Source organism: Kogia breviceps, chromosome 3, assembly GCF_026419965.1.
Source record: "Kogia breviceps isolate mKogBre1 chromosome 3, mKogBre1 haplotype 1, whole genome shotgun sequence".
Taxonomy (NCBI): Eukaryota; Metazoa; Chordata; class Mammalia; order Artiodactyla; family Physeteridae; genus Kogia; species Kogia breviceps.
Window position 1 is genome coordinate 170,682,582 of NC_081312.1, and position 21,871 is coordinate 170,704,452.

The 21,871-nt window shown below is 41.8% G+C and overlaps 1 protein-coding gene and 1 pseudogene across 49 annotated transcripts in view; one reads left to right on the top strand and one right to left on the bottom strand.

Annotated features, from left to right (window-relative positions):
• PARD3 (par-3 family cell polarity regulator) overlaps positions 1-21,871 on the top strand; it is a 704,173-nt gene that overhangs the window by 217,522 nt on the left and 464,780 nt on the right. The window lies entirely within an intron of this gene.
• Positions 4,327-4,820, bottom strand: LOC131753464 (deoxyuridine 5'-triphosphate nucleotidohydrolase, mitochondrial-like; annotated as a pseudogene).

Sequence of the window (21,871 nt, forward strand, 5' to 3'; positions counted from 1 at the left end):
TATACTTGGGTTGAGGGGACATCGTGGCCGGGAAGGTGTCTTTGCAGTAGGTAGCTTTACACTCTTGCAGATTTCCTATTATAGAGTCAAGGGACCGTCAGAAAGAAGGTAGGACTCATTTCTAAGTTACTGAGGACTTGACACTTAGAGGAAATGAGTTCGTAGGCACGATAAGTATTTTATCGGTTGCTCTAAAGATCAAGGCAATGATGATAGTTTACAATGTGATTCTTGCCTATCATTCCATATGACTGATAAAATGAAGCAGAATTTCTGTTAAGAACTATAGGTACCAAAAACTTTGTAACAGCACACGCTCAAATTGGTTTTGGAATAAACAAGTCATAAATGCGCCTCTGATGTGGCCGTGATAGATCATTTGGGCTGTAGCAATGAGGGATATAATGACTTTTGAGCCATACTTTTGAGCAAAGAGATGTGCAACCCATGTGTCAGTAAGTAAGTAGGAGCTGAGAAATGTGTCCCTATAGGGAGGTGTGTTTGAAAGGTCTTACTTTGTCCAAATCTATCATATACGGCCAGTGATACCACAATTGTCTGCATCTTTCTTTGACTGAGAAATAGTCTTGGCAAAATAATAATGATGATGATAATAATAATTATATCATGCCTTTTGTATTTTCTAGGTATTCTGATTGGTAATTATTTTCTATGCATGTACTATATTCTACATGATGTGTTGGGCGCCAAGGATGTAAAATTGAATAAAGCACAATTCCTACTTTTCAAGTAGCTGAGTAATTCTCATCTGTTTTCTTCCCCAAACTACTCAGAGGTAAAATCACATTCTGGTGATAACAGTGACCTACTTTGGAAAGGGTGCTGTTTGGTGATTGATATTCCTCTGTCCCGGGTGAACCAGTGGGTCCATTGAGCATTGCTGTGCTACTGGCTGAGAAAGTTAAACCCACTATTATACCTTCCTTTATCACCTGTGCCTGCTGGTGGGATGGGGTCAGTTACATATATGTCTTCAGAAAATGTTTGCATAAAACACAGACCATCTATGAACCAGAAATATCCTTGTCTAGATATTTTCGGGTGGAACATAGAAAAGTGAAGGGCTGTGGGTTTGTAGAAGGGAAAGAGTGTGTTGGGGAGGCTTAGTTATCGCCCTTGAAGTCCATGATTGGAACAGGTGTGGACAGAAAACACCCAAACATTTTAACTTTGTTCATCTAAATGATCTTAAGCCAAGGGATTGAAGAGTGGTAGCACAGTTACATATGTTAAACCTTTATTGCACATAGGCTGTGAGGCTGTATTCAGTTGAGTTTCTTGATGTTCCGCATAGCAATAACCAAGTCAAGTTAGCGTAAGAAGAATGGGACACACTTCTCAGAGGGGTTCTTCGTAACCAGAGGTACCAGAGGGGTTCTTCATATCTTCAGCTAGCACGAGAACAGGAACAGGGTCTAAAAGGGCATTAGGGACACCAAAAGTCCCGCTTCTTAAGACGTGATTTCTTGCTTGCTTCTGGAATTCTGCTTTGTTCTTCCTCCCCTAGAGCAGCTTTCTTTGCCCCTCTGTTTCCATGTTATAATTTGTCTGTCTCACATCCCTAAATGTGCCTTACGATTGTCTCAGCCTCTTTCGGTCTTTCAGTCCCACTTGCCAAGTTCCTTGGGGAGATAGTGCAGTTGGTCCAGTTGAGATCAAAAATCCAACTCTGATCTCATCAGTGTGGCTGGAAGGGGAGGGCGCAGGTGCAGTGATGGTGGCAGTGGCCGTGGGGTTGAAGGGGAACCACTCAGAACACCTGTGTTTACCAGGCGCCCACCCCTTTGGATGGGTGGTAGGAAGGTAGGTGTGCGGGTGAGAGGAGGCGTTTCTGAGAAAATGGGGGATGGCATTGAATTTGGGCATAGTGGCCTTATAAGAGACATATGATTACAAAACAGCTAAAACATCTTGAGGATATTAGAAAAGAATAAGGATAGTAAAATAATAATGCAAGTTAAGCGTTCAGGCATGTATTTGGTACAAGGCTTTCTAATAGTTAAAGCAAAAGTTGAAATATTCATTATTCTTTGACCCTATAACTTTGTGTTGTTCCTCAGTTATTTTGACTTATGTTTTTCCTGGGAGATCATTTTCCCATACATGCAATATACAAGATTTTGTCTTCTGATTGAATTTAAAAAATATAAATAAAACTTCCCAACATTTTCTTCAAGTAGAAGAAGCATCATTCTATTTGAATGGATTGGGACCACAGTCTATGTCTTGAAAGCTAACATTTGAATTTCTATTCTTAAAAGACTGCATGTATTTATCCATTTTCAACCAGTTAATAGGTCCTCAAATATTTTACTCAGTGCTATCGAAATATCTTACTATTAGTATTCTAGATTTTTCCCCATGAGTTAATGATTTTGGCTATTTTTCTCATTGTGAAAGATGAAAGAGTTGGCGTAGTCTTGATAAAAATATATCAGTTCCTACTGTTAAAAGTTTTTTGTCCCAGTCTTAAAGCTCAATACTTTAAAAGTGGCCCCAATTCTGTGGGATCCTGATTCCTTATGAAAGGCTGTTGCGTTGTCATTGATTAACTTGGCATATTAAGTTTCTTTCCGTTTATATTAAAATTCTTCTTTAACTATGGGGATTACTCTGCTTAGAAAGTAAAGCCTTTAAATGATGAAGAATTTATGTTCTTCTTTTTAGATTACTTAAGAAGAAAGCTTGACTTTAAGCCACGTACCAGGCACTCTAACTTTTCCTATTGTTTAAAAAAGGCGAGCATTAAAAAGTTAGTACAAAGAAAGAACCTAAGCTACCTTCCTTCAGAATTTTTCACATTCTTAGTTCACTGAAAGCATTTGTCAACACTTCATCACTAACATGCAGTATAAGTTAATGACGCACAAAGTTTAAAACCTCATATTCAGTTAGAAGACCTATTCGTTTTGAAAGCAGTAAATAATAATTGGCATTTACTGAATTTTAAATAGGGTCTACGTGTTGTATTTTTGGTTTAGAGTGTGTATAGCATTTTGTGTTATGCTGTGAAACTTGATGTTCTGAGAATGTAGTTACCTTTCAGCATTTAACCTAAAGTCTCTTCCTGATTTAAATGTGGAATATTTCCTCCCTTTAATTGCTAACATGTTTTTCAAATATTTACGCATGGTTTTTAAGGTGCTAATTGGCACTAGCATAGTTGATGGATGGTAAACTGTTGGAATCAACATTAACTTAAAGCACATCCATAGTAAATTTTTGTATCCTGGCCTGCTGGCATTTGTGCATTAAATGCATCCCAGCCTAGCAGTAAAATACATAAAACGGCAGTATGCAGTTTCAGATTTTATCTTTCCAGAGCCTCAGATGCCAGCCACTGGGTTGGCCTCGGCAGAATTTGATGGAGTCTTTTGTAGAATTGTAAATGTTACAGTGAGGGTCTTATTTTTTTTTGCCTGTTTACGTGTTACAACTCATTTGGTTCAGTGGGGGGGTTTAAAAAAAAAAAACACCGTTCTTCTAAAACCCAAATCCGTGATTAATGTAATCATTCACGTCTCACTGTTGCTTTTTGTTTCATTCATGCTTGTATTTCTTCCCAAATTTTCTTCCACGGTCGTTAGCGTGTTCCGTAAAAACACGCATCCTGGCAGATGGAACGCGTTCCCCTGAGCCAGGCATCCTGCCCCTCATCTGCTCAACTTCCCTTAACCCCTCTGTAGTTGCCCTGAGAGTTTGCTATTTATCCAGTACACCATTTTTGCAATTATTCTATCGTTCGGAGACATTCAAACAAAGGCCTTTTCTCCTCCGAGTGCAGAACCTGGCTGGGAACTCCAGTCCCCACACCGTTTTCCTGTGTGGCCCCTGGGGGTCCGCTCTGGGGACTCGGGTTCAGGGGACCGGAGAGGAGGCCTGCGGTTCCCTTGTCCGCCGCGTCTGTGCGGGTTCTGACCCAGGAGCCCTGTCTGGCGACCACTGTGGCTTGTGGTGAGTTACTTCCCAGCTCTGAAGCTGGCTGCTAAGAAGGACAGGAGGGTGGATTAGTGGCGATTTGCTGCCATCCTCCGGAGTCCTCGCTAGCACGTGGTGAAGTCTGATGACAGTACCTCCCAAGTGTCATTGTCTTGTTGGATTATGTCGCATCGTTTATGGAGCGTCAAGTGTGTGAAGCGCTGCTTTTTGTTACTGACGTTAACATTTCAGTAGGTTTTCCCATTACATTCTAATAATGGTTATTTTGACACCTTAAAGGCTTTCTCAGCCCATTTACTGAAGTTCCCTTAAAGCTTTACATCAGTCGTATGCAAGAGTTAAAATGTCTTTTCTTGGCATAAAGTTTTAACTATTTTCAGTGGAACCAAAACCTCCTGGACCCCTTTCAGAATCATCTAAAACTTGAACTTCTTCTATTTCTGGGTAAAAAAAAAATCCGTTCACAAATGAGCTGTGCAAGTCCATCACCCTTTTTGACTTCAGACTTTGCCAAAATTAAACAGTAGAACACCAACATTTCCTCTGTAATCTTCATCTATGCCACCAGCCCCTACATCTGTGAAGTGTTTTGCAGCCAATCCAGAATGTGGAGCTACTCTCCCTGAGCACCCAGGAGGAAGAGCTATCTGAATGTCGGTTTTCACAGGGGCTTTCTCCACAGGTGGTAGTATGTAGTCATAGGTGCCGTACAGGCCATAGCCCACGGCACGTGCATACCCCTTGGTCCGGGTGGCCGTGTGCTCCGAGAGCCGGGCAAGGTGGGGCTGCACGCCGCCCTCCCCCGCAGGCCGGGCCCACCTGCTGGGGGAGACGACTTGTGCCTCTTGAGAGAAGGACATGCAGGGCAGAACACGAGCACAGGAGGCAGCTCGGGGACCAAGAGAGAGCAGGACGAGACCAGCGCGCTAAACTTCTGTTCTCTAACTTAGAGTTAAAAGAGCCAAACCACCTTTTCTTGTATCTGAGTTAGAAGAAAATCCTGATTATCTCTAAATATGGAATGACTGTAAAATATGTAAGCCCCAAGTTGGGACACTTGGTTTTCTTAAGCCTCTGTGAACATGATTTCCTTGAAATGTTTTATGTTGCACCGCAAGGTATATATATATTTGTAAGGGAAAGATTCAGTTTCTCTCTGGTTCAGTACATAAAGATGGAGAGCATTCAGCAATGATGTTCATGTCACATGGTGGCGTGAAGGGACCCTACCTTCCTGGATGTACATCTGTGCATCCGGCCTTAGCACTTACAGGTGCTCCCGCTTTTTTTTAAGGAATCAACAAATGAATCATGACTCATTTCACACAGCTTGCGGGATTTCCTTCTCACTAAGTTGGCTTAGACGTGGGAAAGTCCAGCAAAGTTCTCGCCTTATTATTAGGTCATCGGCAATGCTGATTGAAAGCGGGGTGATTCTCACTGACGGGAGTGGACCTCTGTCTGGCGGATGGTACCCCTCCTCGAGCTGTCTGGACGTGGTCATGCAGAAGAAGCAGAAGTGTGTGCTGGCTCAGACGTTTGCGCCGCCCAGTCGGACGCTAGGACCTTCTCACAGAGAGGTCAGAGAAGCTCTGACCTCTGCAGATAGCAGCTTCCCACATGGAGGGGGTGACTGGAAGAGCATGACCCATCCAAAGATAGACACCCAATGAAGTTCACTTTTTGAGATAAAATTTGTAACTCTAGTGTTTCAGTGAAATTTATTCCTGTTTGAGGATCGTGGGATATCTTCTAAAATAACAAACCCCTTCTAAGTCCAACTCTAGCCAGTGTATTTTAGGAGATACTATAAATGTTCTGTTGCTAAAATGGCAGCCAATGTAAGGAAAAAGCAGAGCTGCATCAATGGGAAGCAGGGATTGGCTGGATTCCGACACAATTCCGAGAACCAACTTCAACAACAGCAACAAAACTTAACACGTACTGGTCTTACTTTATATTGTGGCTTCAAAACAGAAGAGATCCTACCTCTACAAAGTAAAGGCAGGGGGCTATGTTTTATTTATTTTCGACTTTATGAGGTGCATCATAAAATCTTAAGACCTTCAGAAGAGAAAACTATTGAAAGCTGCCTCTGTTGTCTTATTTAAATAAGGCTTTGTGGTCAGATGCTCCAAGTCAGAGGGGAACCATCAGAGTTCTGTTGAGACGAATCCGTAGCGTATCCCAACAGGGCTTCTAGTTCAGAGTTTCTTATGTGGGAATTAGCACTATTGCCAGCAGTTTCCAATATACTGGATTTTAAAAGATATCACAATTAACGTACGGAAAAAAACATATTGGCTTGAAGTTTCTCTTGTTGGAAGATATCGGCTAAAACATTAAAAAATGGAGCTTTTGAGATGAGAGCTGTCTGATGGTTGCAGTTCAGTTTTGCAGCCCCTGCCCGTCCTCTTTATCGATGCTTGGCTAGTTTGGTTGGTTGGACTTGGCGGATGGAAGGTCCAATAATGGATATTCCGGGATCATTCTGTTCCCAATAATTGAGACTTGACTATTTCAGATGACCTAACTTCTGCGAGTGATGAACTGGAAATAGGACTTGGGACGTGATAGAGACCAAAGAAAAACTTAGGAGGCAATCCTGTTCAAAGTATTTACAAAAATAAAGCCAATCAAAGGTGCCTCTTCTATGACTCTTTAGTTCTTGGTCTTCGAATCAAAGAGAAGAATGACACTTCCTGTTTGGAAGGCTGGAGTGTTGAGGAGGATTTTTCATAAACCACTATGTTTAAGGTTAGATTTTAATGCTATTTGGGTAGTGAATTTCATGCTGTTTTAAACATTGGAGAAACTTCTGTAGGAAATGAGATTTTAAAAATGAAAGGAAGGGCTTCCCTGGTGGCGCAGTGGTTGAGAATCCGCCTGCTGATGCAGGGGACACGGGTTCGTGCCCTGGTCCGGGAAGATCCCACGTGCCGCGGAGCGGCTGGGCCCGTGAGCCATGGCCGCTGAGTCTGCGCGTCCGGAGCCTGTGCTCCGCAACGGAGAGGCCGCAACAGTGAGAGGCCCGCGTACCGCAAAAAAAAAAAAAAAAAGAAAGAAAGGAAAAGATTATTTTGACTTATAGAAAACTGTTTCCAGGGTTAATCGATGTTACTGCTTTAAAATAGGTTTTTAAAGAACAGGATGGCTAACTGGTAGAACCTAAAACATCAAATAGGGAGGCTTTGTGCTTGATCACTAGAGACAGAGCTGTCCCAGGACGCCGACCCCGTTGTGTAACTCTTGTCACCATCTCATTAGCTTTTAGAGCCCACAGAAGCACAACCACATTTATCGAGTCTTGGGAAAGTTTTTGTTTAATGTAGGCTAGCTTTTCAGTAGTTAATAGAAATGATGATCAAAGTTTGCTGGTTAATTAGCCATTTTAAGAATAGTCATTGCCTGAAATATGTTTTTCCTGTCCACACAGTGTAATTTTTCTCTCACCATTAAACAGTATTTTAATTTGAGTTGCCACTTGAGCAATAGGTGTCAGGTCATGCAGTGAGAATAAGACAGCTCTCTGTAGTAATCCATCCGATTGCAAACTCACCCGAGTGCTTCGCGTCCCCTCCCTAATCTTTTTTTTTTAAATTACCTTTATTCAAGTCAATTTCTGTGTGTGTGTGTGTGTGTGTGTGTGTGTGTGTGTGTGTGTGTGTGTGTGTGTGGTACGCGGGCCTCTACTGTTGTGGCCTCTCCCATTGCGGAGCACAGGCTCAGTGGCCATGGCTCACGGGCCCAGCCGCTCCGCGGCATGTGGGATCTTCCCGGACCGGGGCACGAACCCGCGTCCCCTGCATGGCAGGCGGACTCTCAACCACTGCGCCACCAGGGAAGCCCCTCTGTTCTATTTTTAAGTGGCTGTATGAAAATAAAGAAACTAAGCAGAGTAAGTAAGCTTGTTTCTGCATATTTCCTCTTGTAAATTCCTGTAAATTCCTAATGTTCATTGAATTGATCTGCGGATGGGAACTGGCTGACGGTGAGGGTGTCCCCGTAACTGTTTGATGAGCAGTTCAGTAATGTTACCCGTTCTATAAATTTGCGCGAACATTTGAAAGTTTCATTCGCCGTTGTAGACTCAGAAAATTTGTGTTCTTATTATCAAATATTGAATAACTAAATTTCAGAAAAATAACTTGTGGAATAAGTTAAAAAATTTAAAAACATTTCTTCCTTTTGTGTGTTTGAAAACTAGACAGCAGGCTAGTAATTTCTTGCCTTTTCAGATAATTTCATTTGTGTTCCTGCAGTACTAAGTGTTTTATCTGACTGTCAGGGGTCCTTCTCCATGATGGTCTTAAATTCTAATGTGCTCATTCATTGTGTTGAACCAAAAGGATACATTAAATGTCCAAAACAATATGAAAGAAGAGGAACACCGCTGGGTTAATGCAGTGGAAATTAAAGCTATGTATTCTCAGTGGAATCCTGAAACTTATTGATAAAATGAGTATTGGTAATTGATCTGATCTGCGAAGTATTTATTTTTCTTCTTTGTACAAGAATGTTCATCTAGTATATTCAGCGTTTTAGTGAGTAATATAAAATGTTAACTTCAAAATTGAAAACAATTTTTCATTATTACTTTACTATCAATATATGTTGAAAATTCAGTAGGTTCTAGAGGTATAGAACAAGTAATTTATTTATGGTATTTTTTTCTAATTTCATTTTATCATAAATATATGATACGTTTTACATTAAAACGTGCTTATAGTGTAAGGTATTGAAAAACAAAGGAGTACAAAGTAGAAAAAATATCTCCTGTAATTCTGCAATATCAGATGTTTACTACAATATGTTAATATTTTGGGGTGTGTCGTTTGTTCTTTCCATGCCTGTGAATGTATTTTTTAATAGCTATATTGGTTTAAAATACCTTGGATGTACAGTGATTTATTTAATGCACCTCCTCTTGCGTATAGTTAAAGGTGTTATGAATTTTTTTTTTTTTTTTTTTTTTGTGGTACGCGGGCCTCTCACTGTTGTGGCCTCTCCCGTTGCGGAGCACAGGCTCTGGACACGCAGGCTCAGCAGCCATGGCTCACGGGCCTAGCCGCTCCGCGGCACGTGGGATCTTCCCGGACCGGGGCACGAACCCCTGTCCCCCGCATCGGCAGGCGGATTCTCAACCACTGCGCCACCAGGGAAGCCCTGTTATGAATTTTTGATAGGACTGTTATCAGTGTTTTCCCTCTCATCGTCCATGTTGCTAGATTCTCACTGAGATCTTGTCCACAGGTTTCTCTCTGTTGACAAGTGCTTTCCAGCAATGGTGGTGTTTGGCCCATCCCATGAGTTTAAGGGGCCTCAGGCCACTTTCAAAGCTCTACTCCCGGAGTGCCTGTTACCTTCTGTCTCTCACCTCATCCCTTTAGATTGGGGCAGTTGGGATTTTGGTCAGAGATGAGCCAGTTTTGGAAACTTGGCCTTGATTCAATAACAGGAGATCACATTGCAAAGATCACATTGCGAGATGGGCTACACATAAGTTACTCTTTAAAAAAAAAATTATTTATGTATTTCGGCTCTGCCGGGTCTTAGTTGCCTCATGTGAGATCTTTAATTGTGGCATGCAGACTTATTAGTTGTGGCATGCGAACTCTTAGTTGCGGCCCGCATGCGGGAACTAGTTCCCCGACCAGGGATTGAACCCAGGCCCCCTGCATTGGGAGCTCGAGTCTTACCCACTGGACCACCATGGAAGTCCCTAAGTTATTCTTTAGTCAAGCAATTAATAAAAAATTGAACTGATGAAAGAGGACTCCAGTGGTTGTCTGAAATTCACACCCTGTCTATGTTTTGAGGAAGGTAGCCTCAATGCATGTGGGGCTTTCTACCTGTGATAGAAGACTGAAATTACGTCCCGAGGGAAGCTGTCCATTTCCACAAAGCTTATGTGAGTTACTGAGTGGATGAACTTGTACTGTGAGAGCAGAAAGGGAGGGACACACTCCTTGCATGCTGCGGGTAATAGTGGTTAACAGTAAACTTTGGCTTCAGACGGCTTTGTAGAGAGTCTCGGTTTAGAGCTTAATATGACTGAGCCAGAGCTGCTCCAGTGTAATGAGAATATGAGTTCTAGTTCATTGAAACATAGGATTTTTTTCAGAATATAAAAATAGATGCAGAATTTAAAACAATATTAGACTGTGAGCTTAATTTTTTTATTTTTATTTTTATTTTTTTTTTGCTTCGTTGTGAAAAATCTGCAGGGACTAGGCTCCTTTTCACGGCATTATTTCTACCAGATGTTTAAAACAACTGGAATCGTCTTGAGTATTGTCATCAGTTGCCATTGATTGGCCATCATCTGTGAGAATGAAGCTTCACTCATGTAATTTTCTTGACGAGTGCAAGACAGGGGCAGGCACTGAGTGTACGGTGTTGACACACTTAATTTAGTACTCCTTCTGCAAAGCTATTACATTGACTATTAATTGGCCTTCTCATAAAATTTCTGCTTAATGCAAATGATGAAAAAAATGCACCCTTGGATATTAGCTGCTGCTTCTGAAATAATTCTCATGCCCTGAGATCTTATTAGTGACAGCAAGCACATCCACTTTCCTTTTGAACATAATTAGGTTTCTTTTAAATATAATGATGAAAATATATTAGACTGTGATTTTAAAATATTTTAAGCAAAATCCTTAACTTAGAACTTTACAGTTTGTGGTTGTTCTGTTGCTTCGTCTTTTTCTTGGCAGTTTGAAAAGCAAAGAGGAGCTTGTCTGCGTTCAATCCTTCACCAGGCTGTGCTTTTCCATGGCAGTGCCTCTGTCTGCAGGCGCGAAATTTAGCAGTTTCAAACCAAAAACACTCCAACTTGCATTGTGGTTTGAAAAGCACAAGCAGTGAATAGGAAGTAGGTTTCTGCTTGTGTTTTCCTGGCTTGGTCTTATCTCTCCTTTATTTTTCTCTTTCTGGTTCTCCCTTTCTCACCATCTTCTGCTTTAGGATTTTTTTTAGTCAACTCTAGTAACTTACTCTGGTGGTTTCTGATGATGTGAGAGCTGTCTTATTATTATTGAAGTTCTTGTCTGAAAAATTGTGAAGTTTAAACCAAAAAAAAAAAGAAAAACCTGAAACCAGTGGCTTCTTCACAACGTGTAGAGCATAGGAATTTATTACTTTCTGGTGAAGGATTTACAAATTATGAGACCGTCCTGCCTTGCTCTATCTTTTTATTATTTGTCACAAAATCCTTTATTCTCTTTCAGTTTCACAACTCTGCAGCGAGCATCCGTCATTTTTATTATAGGAAAAAAAAAATTGGAACCAAGTTTTAACTTGTCCATTGAGAGGCTATGGTTACATTTACTTCTTTTTTAAAATAAATTTATTTATTTATTTTTGGCTGTGTTGGGTCTTTGTTGCTGTGTGTGGGCTTTCTCTAGTTGTGGCGAGTGGGGGCTACTGTTTGTTGTGGTACGCGGGCTTCTCATTGTGGCGGCTTCTCTTGTTGCAGAGAATGGGCTCTAGGCACGCAGGCTTCAGTAGTTGTGGCTGGTGGGCTCAGTAGTTGTGGCTCACAGGCTCTAGAGCACAGGCTCAGTAGTTGTGGCACATGGGTTTAGTGGCATGTGGGATCTTCCCAGAGCAGGGCTCGAACCTGTGTCCCCTACATTGGCAGGCGGATTCTTAATCACTGTGCCACCAGGGAAGCCCTATGTTTAGTTCTTAACTATTAGCAGATTCCGCTTACAGGGGTGCATACGTGGGCCCTGTAGGAGTGACCGTCAGATGGCGTGAACTACAAGGTCAGTTAGTGGTCTTGAAACTCGTAGCTGTCTCCAGTGTTGGCACTGGAGACATTTGGGGCTGGATTGTTCTTGGTTGCGTGAGACTGTCCTGAGCATTGTAGGAGGTTTAGCGCTTTTCCCTGACCTGTACCAGCTAGTGTCAATAGCACCCTCCCCCCGTTGTGACAACCAGAAGTGTCTCCACACCTGCCAATGTCCCTGGGACAAACACTCTACAGGAAGAGGTGCATTTGACTTGGTGGCCAGGTGAACAAATATGTAAATCTTAAACAGCCTTCCTACTTAAAATATACATTGATATTTTCTATTCTTTTCTGTTCCATCTCGTTCATTTCATACCATTTTATTTAAATTTATTATTATTATTTTTTGGCTGTGAGGAAAGTGGGATCTTTCATTTTTCGGTGTTTTTTTTTTAACATCTTTATTAGAGTATAATTGCTTTACATTGTTGTGTCAGTTTCTGCTGTATAACAAAGTGAGTCAGCTATACATAAACATATATCCCCATATCTCCTTCCTCTTGCATCTCCCTCCCACCCTCCGTAACCCACCCCTCTAGGTGGTCACAAAACACCGAGCTGATCTTCTTGTGCTCTGTGGCTGCTTCCCACTAGCTATCTATTTTACATTTGGTAGTCTATATATGTCCATGCCACTCTCTCACTTTGTCCCAGCTTACCCTTCCCCATCCCCGTGTCCTCAAGTCCATTCTTTTTGTCTGTGTCTTTATTCCGGTACTGCCCCTAGGCTGTTCAGAACCTTTTTTTTTAGATTCCATATATATGTGTTAGCATATGGTATTTGTTTTTCTCTTTCTGACTCACTTCACTCTGTATGACAGAATCTGGGTCCATCCACCTCACTACAAATAATTCAATTTCGTTTCTTTTTATGGCTGAGTAATATTCCATTGTATATATGTTTCATATCTTCTTTATCCATTCATCTGTTGATGGACACTTAGGTTGCTTCCATGTCCTGGTAAATGTAAATAGTGCTGCAATGAACATTGTGATACATGTCTCTTTCTGAATTATGGATTTCTCAGGGTATATGCCCAGTAGTGGAATTGCTGGCTCATATGGTAGTTCTATTTTTATTTTTTATTTTTTTTGTTGCATTATGCGGGCCTCTAACCATTGTGGCCCCTCCCGTTGCGGAGCACAGGCTCCAGACACGCAGGCTCAATGGCCATGGCTCACGGGCCCAGCCACTCCGTGGCACGTGGGATCCTCCCGGACCGGGGCACGAACCCGTGTCCCCTGCATCGGCAGGCGGACTCTCAACCACTGAGCCACCAGGGAAGCCCTATTTTTAGTTTTTTAAGGAACCTCCTGTTCTCCATAGTGGCTGTATCAATTAACAGTCCCACCAACAGTGCAAGAGGGTTCCCTTTTCTCCACACCCTCTCCAGCATTTATTGTTTGTAGATTTTTTGATGGCCATTCTGACTGGTGTGAGGTGATACTTCATTGTAGTTTTGAGTTGCATTTCTCTAATGATTAGTGATGTAATCATCCTTTCATGTGTTTGTTGGCAATCTGTATATCTTCCTTGGAGAAATGTCTATTTAGGTCTTCTGCCTATTTTTGGATTACGTTGTTTGTTTTTTTGATATTGAGCTGCATGAGCTGCTTATAAATTTTAGAGATTAATCCTTTGTCGGTTGCTTCATTTCCAAATATTTTCTCCCATTCTGAGGGTGGTCTTTTCATCTTGTTTACGTTTTCCTTTGCTGTGCAAAAGCTTTAAGTTTCATTAGGTCCCATTTGTTTATTTTTGTTTTTATTTCCATTTCTCTAGGAGGTGGGTCAAAAAGGATCTTGCTGTGATTTATGTCATAGAGTGTTCTGCCTATGTTTTCCTCTAAGAGTTTTATAGTGTCTGGCCTTACATTTAGGTCTTTAATCCATTTTGAGTTTATTTTTGTGTGTGGTGTTAGGGAGTGTTCTAATTTCATACGTTTACATGTAGCTGTCCAATTTTCCCAGCACCACTTATTGAAGAGGCTGTCTTTTCTCCGTTGTATATCCTTGCCTGCTTTGTCATAGATTAGCTGACCATATGTGTGTGGGTTTATCTCTGAGCTTTCTGTCCTGTTCCATTGATCTATATTTCTGTTTTTGTGCCAGTACCATGCTGTCTTGATTACTGTAGCTTTGTAGTATAGTCTGAAGTCCGGGAGCCTGATTCCTCCAGCTCCATTTTTCGTTCTCAAGATTGGTTTGGCTATTCGGGGTGTTTTGTGTTTCCATACAAATTGTGAAATTTTTTGTTCTAGTTCTGTGAGAATGCAGTGGGTAGTTTGATAGGGATTGCATGGAATCTGTAGGTTGCTTTGGGTAGTATAGTCATTTTCACAATGTTGATTCTTCCAATCCAAGAGCATAGTATATCTCTCCATCTGTTTGTATCATCTTTAATTTCTTTCATCTGTGTCTTACAGTTTTCTGCATACAGGTCTTTTGACTCCTTCAATTGGTTTATGCCTAGGTATTTCATTCTTTTTGTTGCAGTGGTAAATGGGAATGTTTCCTTAATTTCTCTTTCAGATTTTTCATCATTGGTGTAGAGGAATGCCAGAGATTTCTGTGCATTAATTTTGTATCCTGCTACTTTACCAGATTCATTGATTAGCTCTAGTAGTTTTCTGGTAGCATCGTTAGGATTCTCTATGTATAGTATCATGTCATCTGCAAACAGTGAGAGCTTTACTTCTTCTTTTCCCATTTGGATTCCTTTTATTCGTTTTTCTTCTCTGATTGCTGTGGCTAAAGCTTCTAAAACTATGTTGAATAATATTGGTGAGAGTGGACAACCTTGTCTTGTTTCTGATCTTAGAGGAAATGCTTTCAGGTTTTCACCATTGAGAATGATGTTGGCTGTGGGTTTGTCATGTAAGGTCTTTATTATGTTGAGGTAAGTTCCCTCTATGCCTACTTTCTGGTGGGTTTTTATCATAAATGGCTGTTGAATTTTGTCAAAAGCTGTCTCTGCATCTATTGAGATGATCATATGGCTTTTCTTCTTCAGTTTGTGAATATGGTTTATCACATTGATTGATTTGCGTATACAGAAGAATCCTTGTATTCCTGGGATAAATCCCACTTGATCATAGTGTATGATCCTTTTAATGTGCTGTTGGATTCTGTTTGCTAGTGTTTTGTCGAGGATTTTTGAATCTATATTCATCAGTGATATTGGCCTGTAGTTTTCTTCCTTTGTGACATTGTTTTCTGGTTTTGGTATCAGGGTGATGGTGGCCTTGTGGAAAGAGTTTGGGAGTGTTCCTCCCTCTGCTGTATTTTGGAAGAATTTGAGAAGAATTGGTGGTAGCTCTTCTCTAAATGTTTGACAGAATTTGCCTGTGAAGCCATCTGGTACTGGGCTTCTGTTTGTTGGAAGATTTTTAATCACAGTCTCACTTTCAGTGCTTGTGATTGGTCTGTTTATATTTTCTATTTCTTCCTGGTTCAGTCTTGGAAGGTTGTGCTTTTCTAAGAATTTTTCCATTTCTTCCAGGTTGTCCATTTTATTGGCATATAGTTGCTTGTAGTAATCTCTCATAACCCTTTGTATTTTTGCAGTGTCACTGTTACTTCTTTTTCATTTCTAATTCTATTGATTTGAGTCATCTCCCTTTATTCTTGATGAGTCTGGCTAATGGTTTATCAATTTTGTTTATCTTCTCAAAGAACTAGGTTTTAGTTTTATTGATTTTTGCTATTGTTTCTTTCATTTCTTTTTCATTTATTTCTGATCTAATCTTTATGATTTGTTTCCTTCTGCTAACTTTGGGGGTTTTTTTGTTGTTGTTGTTCTTCTTTCTCTAATTGTTTTAGATGTAAGGTTAGGTTGTTTATTTGATATGTTTCTTATTTCTTGAGGTAAGATTGTATTGCTATAAACTTCCATCTTAGAACTGATTTTGCTGCATCCCATAGGTTTTGGGTCGTTGTGTTTTCACTGTCATTTGTTTCTAGGTATTTTTTATTTCCTCTTTGATTTCTTCTGTGATCTCTTGGTTTTTTAGTAGTGTGTTGTTTAGTCTCCATTTGTTTGTGTTTTTTACAGTTTTTTTCTGTAATTGATATCTGGTCTCATAGCGTTGTTGTCAGAAGAGATACTTGATACGATTTCAATTTTCTTAAATTTACCAGGGGTTGATTTGTGACCCAAGATATGATGTATCCTAGAGAATGTTCCATGAGCACTTGAGAAGAAAGTGTATTCTGTTGTTTTTGGATGGAATGTCCTATAAATATCAGTTAAGTCCATCTTGTTTAATGTATCATTTAAAGCTTGTGTTTCCTTATTTATTTTCCTTTGGGTGATCTGTCCATTGGTGAAAGTGGGTTGTTAAAGTCCCCTACTATGATTGTGTTACTGTCAGTTTCCCCTTTTATGGCTGTTAGCATTTGCCTTATGTATTGAGGTGCTCCTGTGTTGGGTGCATAAATATTTACAATTGTTACATCTTCTACTTGGGTTGATTCCTTGATCATTATGTAGTATCCTTCTTTGTCTCTTGTAATAGTCTTTGTTTTAAAGTCTATTTTGTCTGAGATGAGAATTACTTCTCCAGCTTTCTTTTGATTTCCGTTTGCATGGAATGCCTTTTTCCATCCCCTCACTTTCAGTCTGTATGTGTCCCTAGGTCTGAAGTGGGTCTCTTGTAGACAGCATATATACGAGTCTTGTATCTGTAGCCATTCAGCCAGTCTATGTCTTTTGGTTGGAGCATTTAATCCATTTACATTTAAGGTAGTTATCAATATGTATGTTGCTGTTACCATTTTCTTAACTATTTTGGGTTTGTTATTGCAGGTGTTTTCCTTCTCTTGTGTTTCCTGCCTAGAGAGGTTCCTTTAGCATTTGTTGTAAAGCTGGTTTGGTGGAGCTGAATTCTCTTAGCTTATGCTTGTCTGTAAAATTTTTAATTTCTCTGTCAAATCTGAATGAGATCCTTGTTGGATAGAGTAATCTTGGTTGTAGGTTTTCCCCTTTCATCACTTTAAATATGTCCTTCCACTCCCTTCTGGCTTGTAGAGTTTATGCTGAAAGATCAGCTGTTAACCTTATGGGGATTCCCTGGTATGTTATTTGTTATTTTTCCCTTGCTGCTTTTAATATTTTTTATTTGTATTTAGTTTTTGATTGTTTGATTAATGGTGTGTCTTGGCGTGTTTCTCCTTGGATTTATCTTGTCTGGGACTCTCAGCGCTTCCCGGACTTGATTGACTATTTCCTTTCCCATGTTAGGGAACGTTTCAACTATAATCTCTTCAAATATTTTCTCACTCCCTTTCTTTTTCTCTTCTTCTTCTGGGACCCCTATAATTCAAATGTTGGTGCGTTTAATGTTGTCCCAGAGGTCTCTGAGACTGTCCTCAATTCTTTTCATTCTTTTTTCTTTATTCTGCTCTGTGGTAGTTATTTCCAGTATTTTGTCTTCCAGGTCACTTATCTGTTCTTCTCCCTCAGTTATTCTGCTACTGATTCCTTCTAGAGAATGTTTAATTTCATTTATTGTGTTGTTCATCACTGTTTGTTTGCTCTTTAGTTCTTCTAGGTCCTTGTTAAACGTTTCTTGTATTTTCTCCATTCTAAGATTTTGGATCATCTTTACTATCATTACTCTGAATTCTTTTTCAGGTAGACTGCCTATTTCCTCTTCATTTGTTTGGTCTGGTGGGTTTTTACCTTGATCCGTCATCTGCAGTGTATTTCTCCGTCTTCTCATTTTGCTTAACTTACTGTGTTTGGGGTCTCCTTTTTGCAAGCTGCTGTTTCGTAGTTCCCGTTGTTTTTGGTGTCTTCCCCCAGTGGGTAAGGTTGGTTCAGTGGGTTGTGTAGGCTACCTGGTGGAGTGGACTGGTGCCTGTGTTCTGGTGGGTGATGCTGGATCTTGTCTTTCTGGTGGGCAGGACCACGTCCAGTGGTGTGTTTTGAGGTGTCTGTGACCTCATTATGGTTTAGGCAGCCTCTCTTCTAATGGATGGGGTTGTGTTCCTGTCTTAATTGTTGTTTGTCATGGGGTGTCCAGCACTGGAGCTTGCTGGTCGTTGGGTGGAGCTGGGTCTTAGTGTTGAGACGGAGACCACTGGGATAGCTCTCACCGATTGATATTATTTGTGGCTGGGACGTCTCTGGTGGACCAATGTCCCTAACTCGGCTCTCCCACCTCAGAGATTCAGGCCTGACACCAGGCCGGAGCACCAAGACCCTGTTACCCGCATGGCTCAGAAGAAAAGGGAGAAAAAAGGAAAGGAAGAAAAAAAAGTTATTAAAATAAAAAATGAAAAAATTATTAAAAATTGAAGAATAAAAAGAAAGAAAGAAGAAAGCAGCCAAACCAAAAAACAAATCCACCAATGATAATAAGCGCTAAAAACTATACTTAGGAAAAAAAGAGACAGAATCCTAGGACAGATGGTAAAAGCAAAGCTATACAGACAAAATAACACAAAGAAGCATACACATACACACTCACAAAAAGAGAAAAAGGAAAAAAGTATTTATCTATATATAAAAGAAAAAGGAAGAGAGCAACCAAATCAATAAACAAATCTACCAATGATAATAAACTCTAAATACTAAACTAAGATAAACATAAAACCAGAAACAAATTAGATGCAGAAAGCAAACCCCAAGTCTACTGTTGCTTCCAAAGTCCACCGCCTCAAGATTGGGGTGATTCATCGTCTATTCAGGTATTCCACAGATGCAGGTACATCACTTTGATTGTGGGGATTTAATCTGCTGCTTTTGAGGCCATTGGGAGAGATTTCCCTTTCTCTTTTTGTTCACACAGCTCCTGGGGTTCAGCTTTGGATTTGACCCAGTCTCTGCATTTAGGTCGCCTGAGGGCATCTCTTCTGCTCTCAGACAGGACAGAGTCACAATAACAGCTGATTCGGGGGCTCTGGCTCACTCAGGCTGGGGGTGGGAGGGGTACGGATGCGGGGCTGACCTGCGGTGGCAGAGCCCAGCATGACGTTGTACCAGCCTGGGGCGCGCCGTTTGTTCTCCCGGGGAAGCTGTCCCTGGATCCCGGGACCCTGGCAGTGGTGGGCTGCACAGGCTTCTGGGAGGGGAGGTGTGGAGAGTGACCTGTGCTTGCACACAGGCTTCTTGGTGGCGGCAGCAGCGGCCTTAGCGTCTCATGCCCATCTCTGGGGTCCGCGCTGATAGCCGTGGCTCACACCCGTCTCTGGAGCTCCTTTAGGTGGTGCTCTGAATCCCCTCTCCTCACACACCCCAGAACAATGGTCTTTTGCCTCTTCGGCAGCTCCAGACTTTTTCCCGGACTCCCTCCCGGCCAGCTGTGGTGCACTAGCCCCATTAGGCTGTGTTCACGCCGCCAACCCCAGTCCTCTCCCTGCGATCCGACCGAAGCCCGAGCCTCAGCTCCCAGCCCCCGCCCGCCCTGGTGGGTGAGCAGACACGTCTCTCGGGCTGGTGAGTGCTGGTCGGCACCGATCCTCTGGGCGGGAATCTCTCCGCTTTGCCCTCCGCACCCCTGTTGCTGCGCTCTCCTCCGCGGCTCTGAAGCTTCCCCCAGCTCCGCCACCCGCAGTCTCTGCCCACGAACGGGCTTCTAGTGTGTGGAAACCTTTCCTCCTTCACAGCTCCCTCCAAGTGATGCAGGTCCCATCCCTATTCTTTTGTCTCTGTTTATTCTTTTCTTTTTTTTTTTTTTTTTTTGTGGTACACGGGCCTCTCACTGCTGTGGCCTCTCCCGCTGGGGAGCACAGGCTCCGGACGCGCAGGCTCAGCGGCCATGGCTCACGGGCCCAGCCGCTCTGCGGCATGTGGGATCCTCCTGGACTGGGGCGCGAACCCGCGTCCCCTGCATTGGCAGGCAGACTCTCAACCACTGTGCCACCAGGGAAGCCCTATTCTTATTTCTTTTGCCCTACCCAGGTATGTGAGGAATTTCTTGCCTTTTGGGAAATCTGAGGTCTTCTGCCAGCGTTCAGTAGGTGTTCTGTAGGGGTTGCTCCACATGTAGATGTATTTCTGATGTATTTGTGGGGAGGAGGGTGATCTCCATGTCTTACTCCTCTGCCATCTTGAAGGTCTCCAGCATGTGGGATCTTAGTTCTCTGACCAGGGATTGAACGAGCGCCCCTTGCATTGGAAGCAGGAGTCTTAACCTGCTCGACCTCCAGAGAGGTCCCTAACAATTATTGTAAGGATATTTTTCTGGATGGAGTGGGTCCCTATGGCACTTAGTATTCACTATTTGTGGGATAAAGATACATTGTGGGTTTTCTTGATGTGCGGTGCACCAGGGCTAAAGAACACGCTTTGTCCTGGGCTTCCCGTAGCTGCTGTGTGCAGAGATGGTTCTGAAAAACAGCAGCAGGTGAAGCAGCAGAACTGCCCAGAGCCGCTCCTCCCTGTGATCCAACACCTGCCGCTCAAGATGGATCATCCTGTTACAGACCCGTGGCTTCCTCAGTTCAGGACTCTGTCAGCATGAGACGGTGTGCCGTCTTGGGCTTCAGGGGGTTTGCACAAGATTCAAACTGGAGGTTGCCCGTGAGGCCAGACTTCATCTGTGGAGGATCCATAGAATAAGAGAACTTTGTTATTTCTTTAGGAACATAGATTAGATCTTAGGGCGGAAGGCTTTTTGAGTCTCATACCACAGATCGGGGAGGTTTAAATTTCCATTTCTGTAAAGGAAGCATTTAAAATGTTAGGTGCATATGCACTGGAAATCCTTCCCTTCTCTTTGCATTTGTGTTTCTCGTGCAGATACCATGTGTGAAATATCAGTTACACACTGTTATGTACAGGATGATGGTTCTCTTAGGCAACAAATAAGAAACCTTCCGAGTGCCTTATAAATAATGTATTAAGATTAGGAAAGAAGCATTAACTTTACCTCCTGAAAAATTGGCTCCTGCATTTTCTATATTATTGTGAATGTGTCTTTATGGAATGTTTTGATTATTTAATTGTTTTGAGTGGTGGTTATTTTTTTTCTCTTTAAAATTTTACCTGTATCTTAAATTAAGGCTATGAGAGCTTGTGAAAAAGTTGCTATGGTGACTATATATTTAGGCTTCTATCTCCAACTTAGGAATGGATTTATGCTCTAAAACCTCATTTTAAAATCAGTTATTTGGAACTCTGTTGTTTTTTTCGTAGAAACAATATTGCAAGTAATAGTTAGATTTCAGACTCAAGCAAAACCACTTACTTAAATCAGAAAGTAAAGGAAATTTCATATACTTCTATCTTTATAAATAGAATAGAGTACTCATTTTTTTCACCTCATGAATTCTTTTGCTAGAAGAGGTTTAGCAAATGGTCTGTTTGTTTGGCACTTTTTCTTACCTTACAGGATTTGAAATATAGCGTCTATTGGACCACAAGGTGCTTTGGAGGATTCATTCATTCCTTCAGTAAATATTTACTGTGTACCTACTATGTGCAAGGCGCAGCTTGAGGCCCTGGGGCCTTAACATTGAATAAAATGGTTAACCCCTGCCTGATACCTGCTGGCAGTTGGGAGCTGACCTCTAAGTAATGCCCTGGGAATGGGGTAGGAGGCCAGGGAGGAGGCTGTCTACAGGGCTTGTTCTCTGATTGCTAACAGAAGCCTGCGAAAGGGACCCTGTGGTTCCTGAAGTTTCTGCTCCATAGGCCCGTCTCTCAAATTCCCCTTCTGCGCTGTCTGTCGTGCACTGGAGCCCGTTCTGAGCTCCGCCATCGTGAGGCACTCGTGACTCATCTTTGTCTTCCGAGTGTCAAGGGAGCCTGAAGCACAGATGTGCCTGTAAATGTTCAACAAGCCACCGATTTGTGGAGTTTGTTGGTTTCTGTGCTGCGAATGCTCTGCCGCGGCCCGTTTCAGGAACCAGTGTGATGTCAGGGAGTGTGGAGTTGGAAACACACCATTTACACCGTTATGTATGTAACATTTCCACCCTGTGGATGAGAGAGACGCGCATATCCTCAGACCACAGAGAGCAGTGAAACGCAGTAGTGTAATCAGGAAAGGGTGAGTTTTTATTTATTTCTTACCTTTGATTTTAACTGAATTTATTCAGTTGTAAGTTTGCACAAGTAAATTTTAACGATGACTTTGTTAACAGCGGGTTTGCAGAGTTCCT